The 16,775-nt window shown below is 28.3% G+C and overlaps 1 protein-coding gene across 4 annotated transcripts in view; it reads left to right on the top strand.

Moving 5' to 3' along the window:
- Positions 1-16,775, top strand: part of LOC107441901 (Krueppel-like factor 6) — a 145,213-nt gene that overhangs the window by 115,969 nt on the left and 12,469 nt on the right. The gene's annotated exons all lie outside the window — the stretch shown is intronic.

The following is a 16,775-nucleotide window of genomic DNA, read 5'->3' as shown; positions in this document are numbered from 1 at the left end:
TACAAAACTTTTGGAAAGTGGCATTATCTCAATAATGGTCACAAATGTTTAAATTTTTCAAGTATTATTTGTATACGGACTTGAATTTTTTAATACATTTGAAAATCAAGGGAGAACTATGGTTTATGTTCATTAAAGGTGATTCTGAGAAAAACGATATCTTAAGATTTGAGTTTTTTCAGGAGCAAACATTCGATTGAAATCGTAATCATAAAATATACATGAATGCCACAAGTATTTATTTACATCCCTTAAATAATTCAAAATAAAAGTTAGTTTTTGATGTTGAAAAAAAAATTAAAATTTGAAAATCTGGTTAAGCAAGTATCGTTTTTTATTCAATAATACTTCCCCGATCAATGCTTCCTCTCTAATATTCTTGTATTCTATCACTATCATAGTCAATAACCTTTTTTCTCTAGCATGGGCCATTTTCACTGTGTAATAACTCTCGGACGAAACGATTTTACACGCTATCGAATTATCAAAACTTAATAATTCTCAAAATGCAACAGATGGCTATCCAATCGTCATTTTTGTGAAAAATAGACATAAACCGTACTTCCCCTATGGTCTTCATTTTTAACAATTCCTATTCACATTATACACTTTGCTGCTTTTATTTTTAAAATGATGACACAAACCACATTAATGCTCAACATATGTTGCGCTGAAATTGAGTAAGGAATGAAATAATTTCTCGATAAATCGCAGCATGAGGTCAAAAAAGGGTAGCAGGGTGGGAGGTCAAAATAATTGAGATGCGTGGCTGCATAATCTGTAATTCCGTAATCACTGGTTTCGTGAGTTTAAGCAACTTCTTAAGGCGCAAAAAGAGAAGCTTAAAAAAGGCGTTTGAACCTAACTTGGCATTAACTTCCTTGGATTCAAATTTATTTGAATATTCTGTATTTATGAACACGATTTTCCCTCCTTAATAATACAGAATAAGTTCTTTGTTAGAAGGAAAGAAGGGTAAATTATTTCCGCTTGAAGTTCTCTTTGTTTAATCACTTTTACTGAAAAATTAACTGTACTTAAATATTGATTTTTATTTATACTATTTAGAAACTTTATTTCATCACTTTTATTGAAATAGTTACTGTTCTTAAATATTGATTTTTATTTATACTATTTAGAAAGTTATAAATTTTTAATATAGATTTTGGTAGCTCTATAAATATTAAGTTCTGTTTCAGTTATAAAAATACTATTCGTAAATATTCGATTTTTGTATGTCGATTATTTTTAATTTTTCCATATGTAGCTTTCAAATTTATTTATTTGTTCATGTTTTTATACAATTTGTAATGCTCATTTTGTAGGATTTGCTCCAACGACTATAAATTTTTTCATACTTCGGGGTTAAGTTGCGGCAGTAAAATTATGAAAAGCTTTTAAAAAATCCTTAAAATTTAATTTATCAATTTATTATTGATCCCTTTTTTAAAGAAAATATTATTTCTAGTTGCTAATTTTTTTCTTCTAATTTATTTAGATATAATATTTTTTTCACCTATGAAATGGATTTTTTTATTCATCACTGATCAAACTGACGCAGCCTTTAGGACTTATTTTTAAATCTATAATTTTTATTTTTTACGTAATTCAATGTATCAAAAATTTATTTTATTGTAGTAATAGCTCTGTAATTGAAATTTTGTGTAATTTTCTGAAGATCGATTATTTTTCGTTCTTGAAAATTAAATTCTTTGCAATCTTTTTTACCGAGTAAATTCTGAACAATCTTCGCAGAATTCAATATATTGAATTTTTTTTTTTTATTGTGGTGAGTTGCATAATTTGCTCAATTAGCAACATCCTGATGTAACCTGAAACACAAATGCGACATCTTTTGAATGGCTCAAAATGCATTATCAACCGTACACCCAAATAGTGTTGTAAAATTTAATTTATTAACTTTTTGATAACTTGTTTCATTATATAGAATTGTGTAAAATTTTCTATAATTTTTAAAAAAATTTTATTGCGTGTACAATAAATATTCGTTAAAAAAATCTAGAATTTTTAAAAACTTTAAATTCCTGTTTGGAAGCCTTGCACGCAATTATGTCTATTGTTCTAACGGATGCGTATGATTTACGTGCTTATGTGCGAGACAAGGTCGTACGAACTTCTAAAATTCTATATTTAAAGTGAGTTATTTCTTTTTATATGGTCTAACCCTTTTTACCTGTTTTTAGAAAGGAAAAAAAAACTTTTTTATAACTCTTTATCATTGAAATTTTGAAATTTGCTGCTGTAAAAAAATGCGTGGGGGGGATTTATTTTGTTTGTTACGTTACGCGAATGTTCACTGATAGAGTAAATTGATTCATTGATTTTGCGCTGTAAAATTTTTATCCTCTTTATTTTTCTTGGAAACTGTAAATTTTAGTCTACTCAATTTTGAAATATATCAAGTAAGAACTGTATTTATGTCTCATTCTTTAGTTCTTGGAATTTCCCTTTTCTTTCATAAACTTCATCGTTCCTTTTTTCAAATTTACGTGAAGTGTTTGTAAATACAGATGGCTTTTTTTTATGTTGACGAAAACGTTGTCAATAAAAAAATAAAATCATGAGAAATATAGATAGATTTCTTTTTTATTGCGCAAAAGCCGGTTTTTTTTAGTAGTTAATAATAAAATTACGATGATCATAAACAAAGCGAGATTAAATTATAAATAAATATTTACAAATGTAAAAACAGATGGATTTTATTTTTTGTTTTATGAAAAAGGGAATGTGTTTTTAATAATTCATAAAATCATGATTCTATTGAGCGATCGCCATTTTAAATTTAAATCTACATCGGTGATCAATCTATGTCATTGATGATCAATTTGAAATTAATAATTAAATAGATATGACGATTATATATTAGAAACGTACTTTCTATGAATTTCTATACCATTTTCACAATAATAAAATTGATGTTCTCTCTAAGTTAGGTAAATCAAATTTGATAATGTAAGCACCTGTACTTAGATATTTAAGAATTGCGATATTTTATATTTCATTTATTTATTTTGAAGCAAACATTTTACTTGGAAATGTTTTCTTAAATAGAGTGAAACCATTTTGGGAACGACCACTCTCTGTTCCACAGTAAAATGGTCAGTAGTTCTTAGGAGTTACTTCCATTGACTTTAAAATTTTATCAAAGGTGCATGATTTTAATTGTCATTTTCTTGGTGCAGAACTTGTTGGCGTCGTGAAAACCGGATCGATAGATAAAATTTAGTGTGATCCCTACATATATAATTATATTTAAAAACAAATTTACCAATTATGAATGATAACTCTTCTAAATTAATAAAGAATTATGCTTTTGTTTACTCTAGCATTTAATTTTATATTAGTTAGCTTTGAAAAATGAGTAATGCTTATTTTGTTTGAGATACTTTGTAGTTTTTTTTTTCTGAAATAACTTTTTTTTTCCAAATTTAATTTTCAACTCTTAAAATCAATCATTGTGTTTAGTGCACTCTTGACTGCAACGTGAGGTTGTAGATCACTTTCAGAGATCGTCATAAAGAGCTCTAAATAAGAGCCTCACACAAATATATTGAATACATTTTAATCTACTTATTTATTTCGTTACTATGTTTTGTTTTCGTATTTCCTTATTTGACCTTTTCCGCTCTGGTGCAGAAGTTTGCCCAGTTGTTGAGAGTAGTCCTGATGCTCTCTCCTAAAGGTTTTCTTCAACACAAAGTCAAAATCCCGTTTCTCCCCAAATTGGTCGTAAATAGGGGTGGTCGCTACACAGAAGTAGTCTTTCCTGGAGGTTTCACTGTAATTTTAAAATTGCCATAAGTCTAATTCCACAGAAGAAAAAAAAATAGTTTCAAATTACTTTAAAAAAAAAAAAAATTAAGACTACTTTTTGTATTTATTGCATACCAAAGTTCCATTTTTTTTTCTGTTACTGTTCATGAATATTTTATCTTCAAAACCAAAATAGAAATTTCAAGTCGATTACGTCATGCCCCCTGAAAGGTGTCGGTTCTATCCCTGCTATAAGGGTGAAACATTCCCCTGCTTTTGTGACCCTCGCGTCAAAAAGCATCCCTCATCGGCATCTTGCACCTTCTTCCCTCTGCTTTGATAATATGATCATGAAGGAACATACGGGATTAAAAAAAATAAAACTTTTATTTATATCTATGAAGTGATAGTGCTTGGGTGGACAAAGAAAAAAAAAGTCTTATTTCAGCATTTTGGGCGTTCCATTAATACTCAGCTGGGGAGTGTCATTCACCCACACATGCCCCCTTTGTGACCCCTTCACCTTATGGGAACCCCCTCTGGTTATTAAGAAAGTTATTCGGCTAACTCATCGGAATGTTTTTTTTTTAAAAAACATGTAGAGACATGGGTGTTTTTGAAATCTGTGACCCCACGTGATTTTATGAATTAACTGGTGTTAAAATTAGGTAATCATTTAAAAAATATAATTATTAAAAAATAAATTTCTTTAAAATTACCTAGTTTTAATAATGATATACAAGTGGATAATTAAAATAAATTATAAATTGTTAAACACACTGTATTATAAAGAGTTAAGAGAAATATAATTATAAGGCACATTTTCAAATAATTTTGAGTAGCTTGGTGAAATATCACAATCTCTATATAGGCCTTTTTATTGTGCTGTTCTTAAGTGGAAATTCCAAAAACTTGGTAAGTACTGCTTTGGAGATAAAAAAGAATTTTTTTTTTTTGTGAGAATACCAATTAATGAAAAAGTGTGGCTTATCACTATATTTCTCCAAAACCTTCATCCGTACACTTCATTTCTGCAAATGCTATTTAGAACTAATTAAAAAATCTCTTAATAATTGTGATTAGCTTACTTTATTTAAAAAAAATCTACCTTTTTGTAATTAATTAATAGAGAGAAAAAAATTTAATAAAATTAGAAAGCTGTAAAATGTTGATTTTTTTTCTGACTCAAACTTGAGAAATTTTGAATTATAAATTCAAATTTTATCTGGTATGAATCGTAAATTCTAGGAAAAATTAATGTCTTTTTGAATTAATGTCAGTTTTAGAATAATTTAATCCCCGTTTAGTTCAGTAATAGGGTAATTAATGTCACCCAATCATTTGAATTATTCAATATTCCAAATTATCTACCTGCGAATTAAAGAGAGTCGGCTATATTTTAATGTCAAGGGATTAAGAAAGTATGCATTCAGTTTTAATTTTTCTAAAACTAATATAAATTGGGGATAAGATAATTGGGATAAGATACTGCACAAATTTAAATGAGGATAAAATAAAACACGAGGTTTTCTTCGCATTTCATCTTAACCACAATTGCAATAAAAATGACATTAATAAGAGGTTTAGTTGTTCCCCGTTTTTAAGTGGCTATTTCTACTAAAAAGTACTTTTTTTATTTTCATAAATTATATTGTTTTAAAACCCAAGTAAAAACAGTACTTTTTGAAAATAATGACCCCATTTTCATATATGAGTATGAATTTTCCCCCTTTTGTTTTTGCTAGTAAAAAACAAAGCATTTATTGTAATTTGCCCACTTAGGGCATATTTTATATCTCTTCACTTTCTTTCATTTTTGAACTATATAATGAGACGTGTTGTCGTCTGCTACATTTTCATCTTCTGAGTCATGCTACACATAAACCAGGCATTCTAAAGGGATCCCTCACGTTCCAGGGGCCACGTGCGAATTGTCCATCTCCCTAGCATCCCTCCTTGGTTCCCACGTCTTAAGGGATTATCTTGAAAGATCCCTACAGATGCCGACAGATTTATGTTGGGCGATTCTACGAGGTGTTGTTACTTGTTGTTATTATATTTTATGGGGGTTGAAGTTAATTTATGTTTCCTTATTGAATGCAGCTTGTTATCAATTAGAGGTAGTGCCTTTCGCCACCCTGTCCTATGAAGCTATTGTTTTAATTTCAAGGCTAATTTTGCTTACAAATAATTAACGCGAGATAATGAAATTACAAATTTTATAGCTATCAGAGTTTTTATTTTAAATTTTCATTTGTTATTTTTAATCGATGATAAATTCATTAAAATGTATTTATTTTTTGTTTTAAATAGGATAAAAATGCAGCTTTTTATCAATTGGAGGTTGTAGCTTTCGTCACCCTATCCTATGAAACACTGCGATAATTTCAAAGTTAATTTTGACCGGAATATATGTTTTTTGTTAACAAATAATTAACGCAAGATAATGAAATCACAGATTTAATCGTAATCAGAGTTTTTATTTTAGATTTTAATTTGTTATTTTTAATGGATGATGCATGCAATAAAACGTATTTTATTTGAGTTTCAAGTAGGATAAAAATGCAGCCTAGTTATCAATTAGTGGTTTTCATGATTCAATACTAAGAACCACTGTGAAACCGTTGATGCTTTTCTCTTAACTATAACTCCAATTTTGATGTCAATATTTGCAGACATAATTTTCTAGTAATCAGAATTTTAATTTTAAATTTTCATTTGGTATTTTTATAGATGATAAGTTCTTTAAGATGTGTTTATTTTTGGTTTCTAATCGTAAATTATGAGCATAATAATGCAGCTTGTTATTAATTAGTGGTTGTTTTTAGCTTTCGCTGCACTTTTCGATGTGCTATAATCTAGATATTAAAGCTGATTTTGATGTTAAAATTTATTTTTTGCTTACTATTAACAAACACAAAAGAATAAAATTGCAAGTTTCAATAGCGATCTAAGTTTTTATTTTATATTATTGTTTGTCATTTTTTATTGATACATTCGTCACGATGCTTATTTTTGTTTTAATACGCAAACTGTAAGGTTAATATAGATTTAGCATTTTAATATCTGACATATATGATAGTTATACACATGTATTGAAAAATCTATTTATTGAGACTTAAATGTATATGTAATTACATTTCATTTTTGTTACTTTTTATTCTCATCCCTTTTTTATTCAAATAGTTTCCAAAATTTAGAATTAGGAAAAAAAATACTGGTAATATTTTTTATAACTATAATTATAAGTTTTTTTTTAATATTTATACTATAAAAAATGTATACAATAATTATGTATACATAATAACTCAGGGTGCATAGCGTTTTTAAAAAGTGCTTAAAGGTGCTTATTTTCGATTTGTGTTTTTTAAAAGCCCTTAAAGGTGCTTTTTTCATTGGGTGTTTTTAAAAAGTGCTTAATTTTCCCTTTTTCAAAAGGAGATTTTTTCTTTACCATGTTGATTTCCGCTACGAATTATGCAAAATTACACAGTTCACATTGTTCGATTCAACATTTTCACAATTAATTCAACCCCAATCTATTTCGGCGTATTGTCAGTCCATGAAAACGCTATTCGTTTTTGATGATTCAAAACTTCATGATTTTTGACAATTGTCAAAAACAATGCCAAAGTTTTTTTTTTTCCTGATGGTTAAAACAAGATAAAACCGTCGATTATCAAAAACTTTCCAACCCTGTCTAATTATGATATTTTTTTGAAGTGCTTAAAAATATTTTTGAGTACTTGAAAAGTGCTTAAAAGGTGCTTATTTTTTGTTGAATAATTTGGCTACGCACCCTGTAACTAAACAAAAATATTTTTACCAGACTTACAACATAATTTTATCTGAACCATATCGTCTGTTTTATTTTGTGACAGAAACGTGCTTTTTTTATCTTCTCCTTTCTGAATTTTTATAGATGAACAATGTTAAATAAATGTTAATAAATGGTCATAAGAAACTAAAGCGGTAAAGTAATACTTAATTGCAAATTTCATTCGCTTCAAAATTACATAATTAAATAACAGTAGACATATTTCAAGCTCTCCATTAAGCCCATTTTCAATTTATACTCATATGTTATACTTATATTATATAAAAAATAATATATGTGTCATAACTAATGAATAATGTATTTTTTTAATATTTTATTTCTTAAAATGTTTAGTTAAAAAGAAAACACTAAATTATTTTTATTGCATTTGAAATATCAACCCACGTCTGAAAAGGCAAAATTGGAGAAATGTGTTTTAATACCTTATAAGGCACTACCTACCAATTCGACGAATTTAACCACCAATCTCATTCGACATGGTTTAGTTTTGATGTGCCCAAGATGCTGTTATTTTTCACCCCGCAAGTGGGTCATGTCATAGGTAAAACATGAAATTCCTTGAATGATGTCCTTTAATTAATCATCACTGACAATATTTTGTAATTTTGTTATTTCATTCTTCACGTTAAAATTGTGGTTGGTAAAATAATAAAATTAAAGTTTTTAATTTTGAGTTACTATGACAACTATATTTCTTTTGCTATTTTTTTTGCGTTTTTAATGGTTTTATAACAATCATTTTAAGATTTTTGCTGTATATTTAAAAGCTTGTTTTATGTTAGAGAATTCCTAATAGTTATTTTTTATTAGCAATTCATTAATAAGAAAACTAATAAGTATTATTTATTGCGCTAAGCTGCAAGTATATAGAACTCATAAAATAAGTTAAAAATATCGAGAAAACATGGAAAATATTAAAGATTAATGAAAAAGTAGAAGAAAAATGAATTTTCTTTTTTCTTCTTCTCTTTTCATATATTTTAAGTGGTAGATTTTATTTTAAGAATTTTAATTTATTTTATTTAATTCAAGCATTTTCTTTGCTGAAAGTTTTTATATTAAAATGTGTGAAAAGATTTCCATGATATGTTAACAATTGTGTTTCATTTGAAAAAAAATAATAATTTATATAAAATTGAAACAAATTTTCATGTATTATTATTACCATTTATACAGTTTTAGGACTAAAATATATACTTTTAAAAATAATTCCGTGTTGATATTTTTAGGTTAAGTATAAAGAAGTAATTGGAATATTTATCTAATTTCTTAACTTAATATGAAATTTTTGTACCACATTTACTGTTTAAAATTTTTACTGACTTTTTTTAAATATGTTTTTTTTTTCTTCCTTAATTTAGATGCTTTTTTTTTTTAACTTTAGTTCGTGTTCTGAATGGATAATAAATGTTGTAACAGTTGTGAAACTGATTTGATGTTTTGCATGGGGAAAAAAAAGAATTTTAGTGATTCTCCGTAACATTTATTACTACAACAAAACATAAATGGGTGAAAGTGAAATTTACTACACATTTAGGAAGCTCTAAACTAGATTTCTGGCTGTGGGAAGAGCATTTATTGTAGAAGGGAAGTGCCCTTGTCACGAAAAAGAAACACCCGAAGGCCATTTTTTCATTTAAAAAAAAATCCCTCTCTGCATGGTATAAAGATAGAAAATAAAAGTGAAAATGAAAACAAAACAAAAACCAAAAATGCACGTGCAGCGTTCCACTCTGACTCTTCGGGGTCGCGCCCCCTTTCTAGTCACATGACTGCTAGGAATTGCGGAATGTCGTGACGTCACCTCACTCATTGGATTAGGCACACCATCATCCCATTCCTTCTATCCACTTAGCTTGATGCGACTCTCCCTGTTTCCTGGAGGCTTTTATTAAGTGATGGAAAAAGTCGCACGAAAGAGTTTTCTGACACAAATGACTTGTGACTGTCAGACTGAAATGCCACAAATATTTGAGGAGTGTGGTGGAATCCCCCGTTTAGCATTCATGGAATATCGGTTCTAGACCGAGATTTTATGAAATATACATCTCTTTATTGAAACAGAAAATTTAAATTGAGTAATTGCAACATTAAAATTCTACATCATTCGCATTGAATATTTATTACTTTTCCGGCTGTTTGTAATTAATCGGAGATATGGAAATTTTAGTACATTCAATTGAACACTAAAAGAAAAAAAATTATGGTTCAAAATATCAGAATATGGTTTAATATATCGTGTTTCTGCCTCTACGGGAACATCAATACAACTTGGAGGATTTTATAAAGTGATAGAAAAAGTCGCACGAACGAGATTTCTGACACAAATGACTTGTGACTGTCAGACTGATATGCCACAAATATTTGAGGAGTGTGGTGGAATCCCTCTTTTAGCATTCATGGAATATCGGTTCTTGGTAGAGATTTCATGAAATATAAATCTTGCAATTGAAACCATAGATTTAAATTGTGTTATTACAAGATTAAAATTCTACATCATACGAATTGAATATTTATTACTGTTGAAGCCGTTTTGTAGTTAAGCGGGTTGATGGAAATTTTAGTACATTGAATTGAATACTAAGGAAAAAATTATGTTCAAAAACACCATAATATGGTAAATTTACACGTGTATTCAATTGAAATGTTTAATGGAAGATCATGATAAGGGCATAGTTGTGGATTAGAATGCACACGGGGTTCACGAAAAAAGTTATGTAACAACCGAAAATTAAAACCGAAGTATAAATTTTTAATTGAAACATTTGAAAGCATGATTTCATTTAAAGGACTTTAGGATGATCGTGTTAAGGTACATTTTAGTGGTTTTTTTAACAAATGTATTTTAAAAATGTTACTTAACACGTTTTCCAGTGGAGCTCGATTTCTTGCTAACAGTTATTAATTGCTGGCATTAGAGATAATCTTACAAAAATGTAATAGCAATGGAGTCTTATCACGTTGGCAGACAAAATATCAAGACCTGAACTTATTTAATATTGTTGAATTTGATTGAAGATCAAGCGTTTTGTAGTTACTATTATTAAAACTATTGATTGAGGAGATAAAATTGATTGATTTAGAAGGTTTATTCGTAAAGTTCTAAGTCCAAAAGACATAGACTAACACGAAATTTTATTGATTTCAAGAAATTTGTTGATTGATTGTGGAGAAAAATGGTCAACACAGAATAAAATTGATTTTGATAGATAGGTTTGTGAACCTGAATTAGTCGATTTCATTATTCATAAATGTCTGGATGGTATAGAATCTAGGATAATCAATGTCATGAAATTCAGTGTAAGCCAATATAGTTAGTATTTAGTACTATGCAAATGAATCTCTTAGAAACAATCAAATTTGTGTTTGAGACATTAAGGTAATTCGTAAGGTTCCAGAGCATAATGGCCCTTACGGAATTCGATTGATTACTAGAGATAGTTCTATAAACCTGTATTTGGAACCTATATATCTATTTCCAAATATATGTTTAGTTTTTAACCATTTTGTTTTGGTAATGAATGTGTATGTATTTGACTTTGGCAAAAATTTAATATAATATAAAATATAAATAAAATAAAATATATCGTTTTCTATAACAGATCACAGTCAAGATTTATTCCAAGTTTATTTCCGATTGCTTTTTGAAAATAAATAACTTTCAGGTAATCAAACGGTACATGCACATAAACGCATGCCTTTAAAGTGATCAATCCTGTTTTAGTTACGAGTCACAAAATAGTAAACGTTTTTCTTCTTCGTGTAACAAATAACGGCTCAGTTCTAATACATTTTCAACGGCTTATTTTTTAAAAAAGTATAATTCTTTTTGAAACGTTATATTTAGATCATCAAGAAGTAGACGGATGAAAATAGTTGGGCAATGCAGGTGCTTCGCCCGTAGATGATTGAGAAGTGACAGCTGAGTTAACGATTTATCCTTTCCTAACTCCTGTAAGCAGGTGCACATCTCAATTCCACGTGAGCTACCAGACTACGGTTCGCAAATGGCCGATGACTTCGAATAGTATTCTTCTGTCGTGTGCAGGGCGCTGACTTGATTAGATGAGTCACGATGATTCGTTGGATTCAGACGATTTGTGTCACTTATGATCTGTTGAATTGATTTATTTGTGGATTTTATTTGATATTTAACGGCTTGGCAATGTATCTTCCTAACTACTTATTTGTTTCAGTTTTTAATAAGTTTTATGATTTTATTGAAATAATGGGAACATATGACTTCACTTGTATTAACGCTTTTTATTGAAATTCTGGAGCAATTGAAACATAATTTCGTTTAAGTTTGCTACAACTTTTATTTCATGACATGTTGAATCATATGATGGTATTCCATAAGCTTGATTACGATTGAACTTGATCAGTCAAATTTAACATGTTAAAGATTAAAGCAAATTTAAACCATATTATGGTACAAGATTACCAATAATATGGTACCTATTTTTTCTTTGAGGGTAGCCTTTTCCTGTTTAAAAAATTAATTAAATGTTATAAATTTCGGACTTAATTTCACGGATTCCGTATGACAGAAAAATCGAGATGAGTTTATAATGGATAACTTTCTCTGGCTTATATTTTATGTTTTTTTTCCTCACTACATTACATCCAAAATATTTGCGCTCCATGTAAATAACAATTATTTCTTTAGATGAAGATTTCGTGTACTTAAAATAGCGTGGTTTTGTACTTACGAGTGTGCGATTCCAACTGTTCTAGCTTTTTTTTTTTTCATTTTGTGTTTGGTTTTCTAACTTGTTTATGACATAAAGATGGAAAAAGGACTATTAATAAACTCACGTAACTTGGGTAGTTATAAAAAAAGAACCTTTCAAAATGACAAAAGGCTCTACTATCGAAACGATACATTATTTTTTACATCGTGAAAATTAAATCAATGGTCTTTAAATGTTAAGATTCGAGCAAATCAGCAAATAAAAAATTCAGTTGTTTGCTAATTTTTCTTAAATTTATTGTACATGCAAGTGATAGTTGCCGGAGCGCTAACCTCATTAAGCTATGAAGGTATTACTGAACCAGGAAACGAAATTACAATTTTATGAACAGCTGAGATCAAGCTGCTGTATCATTATTTTCATATAGGGCATGTAAGTTCTATGGATATTTGCTAGCAAAAACTCAAGAAAAATATTGCAAAACTAAAAATAGCCTCACTTGTTCATTGAGTCAAACAACAAAGGGGATTGCAAAACTAAAAGTAGCCTCACTTTTTCATTAATTTAAACAGGCAAAGGGGATTGGCAAACGAAAAATAGCCTCACTTGCTCATTGATTCAAGCTGGCAAAGAAATTGCTAATTCGAGTGAAAGTGGTTCTGAAGAAGGAAAGAAAAATTTTAAATTCAAGGGAGTGTATATTAAATCCGAACAAAATGCATCAATATTACCACATTGCTAGTTAAATGGGTTTTTTTTTTTTCTCTACTGAAATGCGTGTGTGATTCAATTGACATGTTGGTTATTAGAACACCACCTTCGTTTTTTCCGTTTATCTCATTATTTATTCCTGCTATTACTAACATAGTATTTTAAGACTGAATCTTTTACTGTCATAATTTTTTTCTAATTTTTGCATTCTTCCATGCTTTTATTCTTTTTTAAAATTTAACGCGTGTCACTCTCCTATACTCATAAAAAAAAATATGACCGAAACACGCGCCTTTTATATGATAGTAATACACACCTTAGTGGTATTGGACTCGGATGGTTGGTTACACATCGAAAAAAAGAAATGCTAGGAAACATACCATTGTATTTGATCCTTTATTACCGAACAATGCACCCATCCATGTATTCCTTTTTTTCTTCTCGTGGCTCTGTTTGGGATTGATAAACAACTCCAAACAGCCACATAAACATTAAACGAGGCTTAAAAAATAATAAGAATGACAAATCGCTTTTTACAGATTGATATCCAAGCTATTCCTTTATGTGTCTCATTGTGTGAGCATGGTTTGGTGCACTTGAAATATTTTTCGAACATATTTTAAATTCGCCTGTTTGTTTTTGTTGTCACGCGGTATTTTTAGATTCTCAAAATCTGACAACCCCCAAATAAAAAATGAGTTTTATGGTTATTCTACCTATATTTTTATTTGGTTCAATATTTTTATTGCAGTTTCAGGAAGAAAAAAAACATTATTAATGCTTGCAAACTTTACCCAAACAATCAACTACCATATTTAAAAAAAGCTAAATTGTAAAATAACTAAAATAAATACATTTTGTTATATAGTTTAATAATAACGATCATATTATTTCTGTAAGACTTAGTCATATATTTTTAGAAGCCAGGATATTGACTGGCTTAGCTAAATACTTAAAGCAGACGTATGATTGGTCTGGAAAAATTTGCGATAATTTCATTTTTAAATTCTTTGATTGGAAATCATTTGGTAAGTTTTTGATGGCAAATATGATCATTTCTTTTCAGTTGGGCAATAGTAATATTGAAATAAAAGGAGGGGTAGAGCTCAATGGCGTACATGAATTATTTTAAGTGTATACTTATCCTTTTTGTGCTAACGTTTTGTTTAATAAAATTACTTTTAGTTCAATGCGTATATTAAAAATGTTACAACAATTTTCGCTTCATATTATTAAGCATTGTTTCCCAAAGAGCTAATGCAAACATTGTTAACCTCATACGCTTTTGAAAAAGGAACAATAAAATTGTGAATAATTGTTAGGATCCATGACAACATGCAGTTAAATCTTTGTATGATTATGTGAAAGATCAAGTTTGAATTTGCATCTAAAATAGATATAAAAAATATGGAAAAATAGATGAAAATATATACGAAAAAAGAATCTTTCCGTACTTTTGAATAGGAAACTTTTAAATACTGATTTGGATAAATAATGATTTGGAAGTGTCTGATTGCAAAAATAAGTATATTATTTTAATAAATAAATGCAGTAAGTTAATAGCTATTTTTTCGCACAATATAATGAATAACATAAAATTATCATTGCCTGCACGTGTATATGAATTATATCAGCATGATATACTAATTCATATGAAATGAAATATGTCTAAGCTTTCAAAAACATTTATAATCTTTTCCCTATCCGTATCTTTAAAAAGTGAATTAAGATAACGGAATAATTTTAAACTTAAACATTCCTTGGGGGGGGGGGAGGACAATGATGAACTTATCTTGATAGAAAATCCCAAAATAGCCCCAATCAGACCAACCATTTAGACCAAATTCAATGATTCCCCCCACAAACAACTAGGTGTGATCGAACGTAAAATATGTTGAACTTGAGAAATTTAATTCATGTTTGTGACAACTAATCAGTATGGCGACTAAATTTAATAGTATGTTGTTAATAACCTGAAAAAATTATATTCTCCATATAATTAAGCGAACCCCCTTTTTTTTTTACCCCAAAACTCAAGTATAATCAGAATATAATAATCTATTCCTAAAGCTTATTAATTTATAGAAAGAAAAGCTTATTAAACAGCTCATCTTTATCAGTAAAATAAACTAATTTATCATGTATTTACTGTCAAAATACAGTCAATAAATAATAAAAAGGCAGAAAAAAAAGTCTTTAAATAGTTAAAAATATCTTTTTATCTTTCTTTCACACTTTAAAGCTGGGCGTACACAGATTTAAAGAATGCTTTTATTTTGCATGTGAACCAGACGAAAAACTAATTTATGTTCGATCTTGCCGCTTTTTGAGACCAAGTTTTTGTGGATGAAACAACAGCCGTTTTATCGAAGATGACCATCGGTCTCTGCCATGCACCGATGAGTTTGTCTTGACCCCCTCATGTAGCCGGACGTTGACCTCTTGATAGCAAAGATATAAAGGACAACACAAAATCTTATTTTGCTCTTTGGATATTTCCTGCGATAAGATGCGAAATTAGTAAATTCGATGTTCTAAGATGTTTTCTCAGCCATTTTTTTGGGGGTTCTACCTGTTTTATCGTATGAATATATATTTTGAAGCATCCCAACATAAAATTCTGGCTTATATATTTAGGATCCATTAGAGAATTGTTAGACGTAGATTGTCAGATATAGGTTTCGTAATGGAGAAAATAAATAAATAAAAAGGAGTGTAGATTTCGCTTCGATGATATACCTGCTTTGTAGTATGCTTTTCTTGCATTTTGCGTACAATATCACAAATTGATGCAGAAAATCAGATTTATTTATTATTATTTGCTAAAATTACAGGTACTTATGATGCATATTTATTGTTTAAAATGTTACATTTTTTCTATTTACTTCTAGCAAAATTGATAAAATCACAGTAATTAACTTGTTTTAAATGTAACGTCTTCTATAAATACAGATTCAAAATTTTATTTATATGATTTGAAAAGTAATCAATTACTTCAATTTTAAAGGGCTAATCTTGTATCATATTTTTCAATTTTTTATTGTTTTTTAAAAGGGTTTTTAATTTTATAAATTTTTTTAATAAAATAAGTTACAAAGAAAAAAAAACGTAAATAAATCAGTATTAATTTTCTATTTTGTTGGAAAGAAATCATCATTCAATAAATATTAAAATGTTTATAGTACTGTTAAAAATAACAATACTTATTTTTACGCTATCTTTAAAAGATTTTTTAACGATAAACATTTTTTATTCTCTCTTTAACAGAGACAAATTATAATTTTAAGTTAAAATATAAATTATAATATTATCAATAAAAGTAAAATTATAATTTTTAGTATTTTAAATACATTAAAATTTTTATTTTGCTTATAATGCTAAGACAAGTTAAACTATTATTTTAAAATTATCATGATAATTCAATAATTACATATAAGTTACTAATTTTTTTGGGCACATTATCATTTACTTATATTGTTTTAAATTAAAAATTCAGTACATCTAATTTGATTATGCAGTAAACATTTCAACTATAACTTTTTTTGTGTGTTTAGTCCAATTGTTTTGGTTTTCTTAATTATTCAGTTTAATCATTGCCACATCTTTATGTAAAAATAATCATTATAAATTTTACTCATTTGATTATTAAACATTAAAAGGAAATATTTCTTTTGAAAAATGAATATATTGTTAGGTATAGAAAATTATAATAATTGATTTAGAGTAATGCCCTAGTTTTCTATACTTAACCTCTTCCC

The sequence above is a fragment of the Parasteatoda tepidariorum genome, chromosome 1 (genome assembly GCF_043381705.1).
Source record: "Parasteatoda tepidariorum isolate YZ-2023 chromosome 1, CAS_Ptep_4.0, whole genome shotgun sequence".
Taxonomy (NCBI): domain Eukaryota; kingdom Metazoa; phylum Arthropoda; class Arachnida; order Araneae; family Theridiidae; genus Parasteatoda; species Parasteatoda tepidariorum.
The sequence above is the reverse complement of the archived record's forward strand: the minus strand, read 5'-3'. Positions and strand labels throughout refer to the sequence as shown.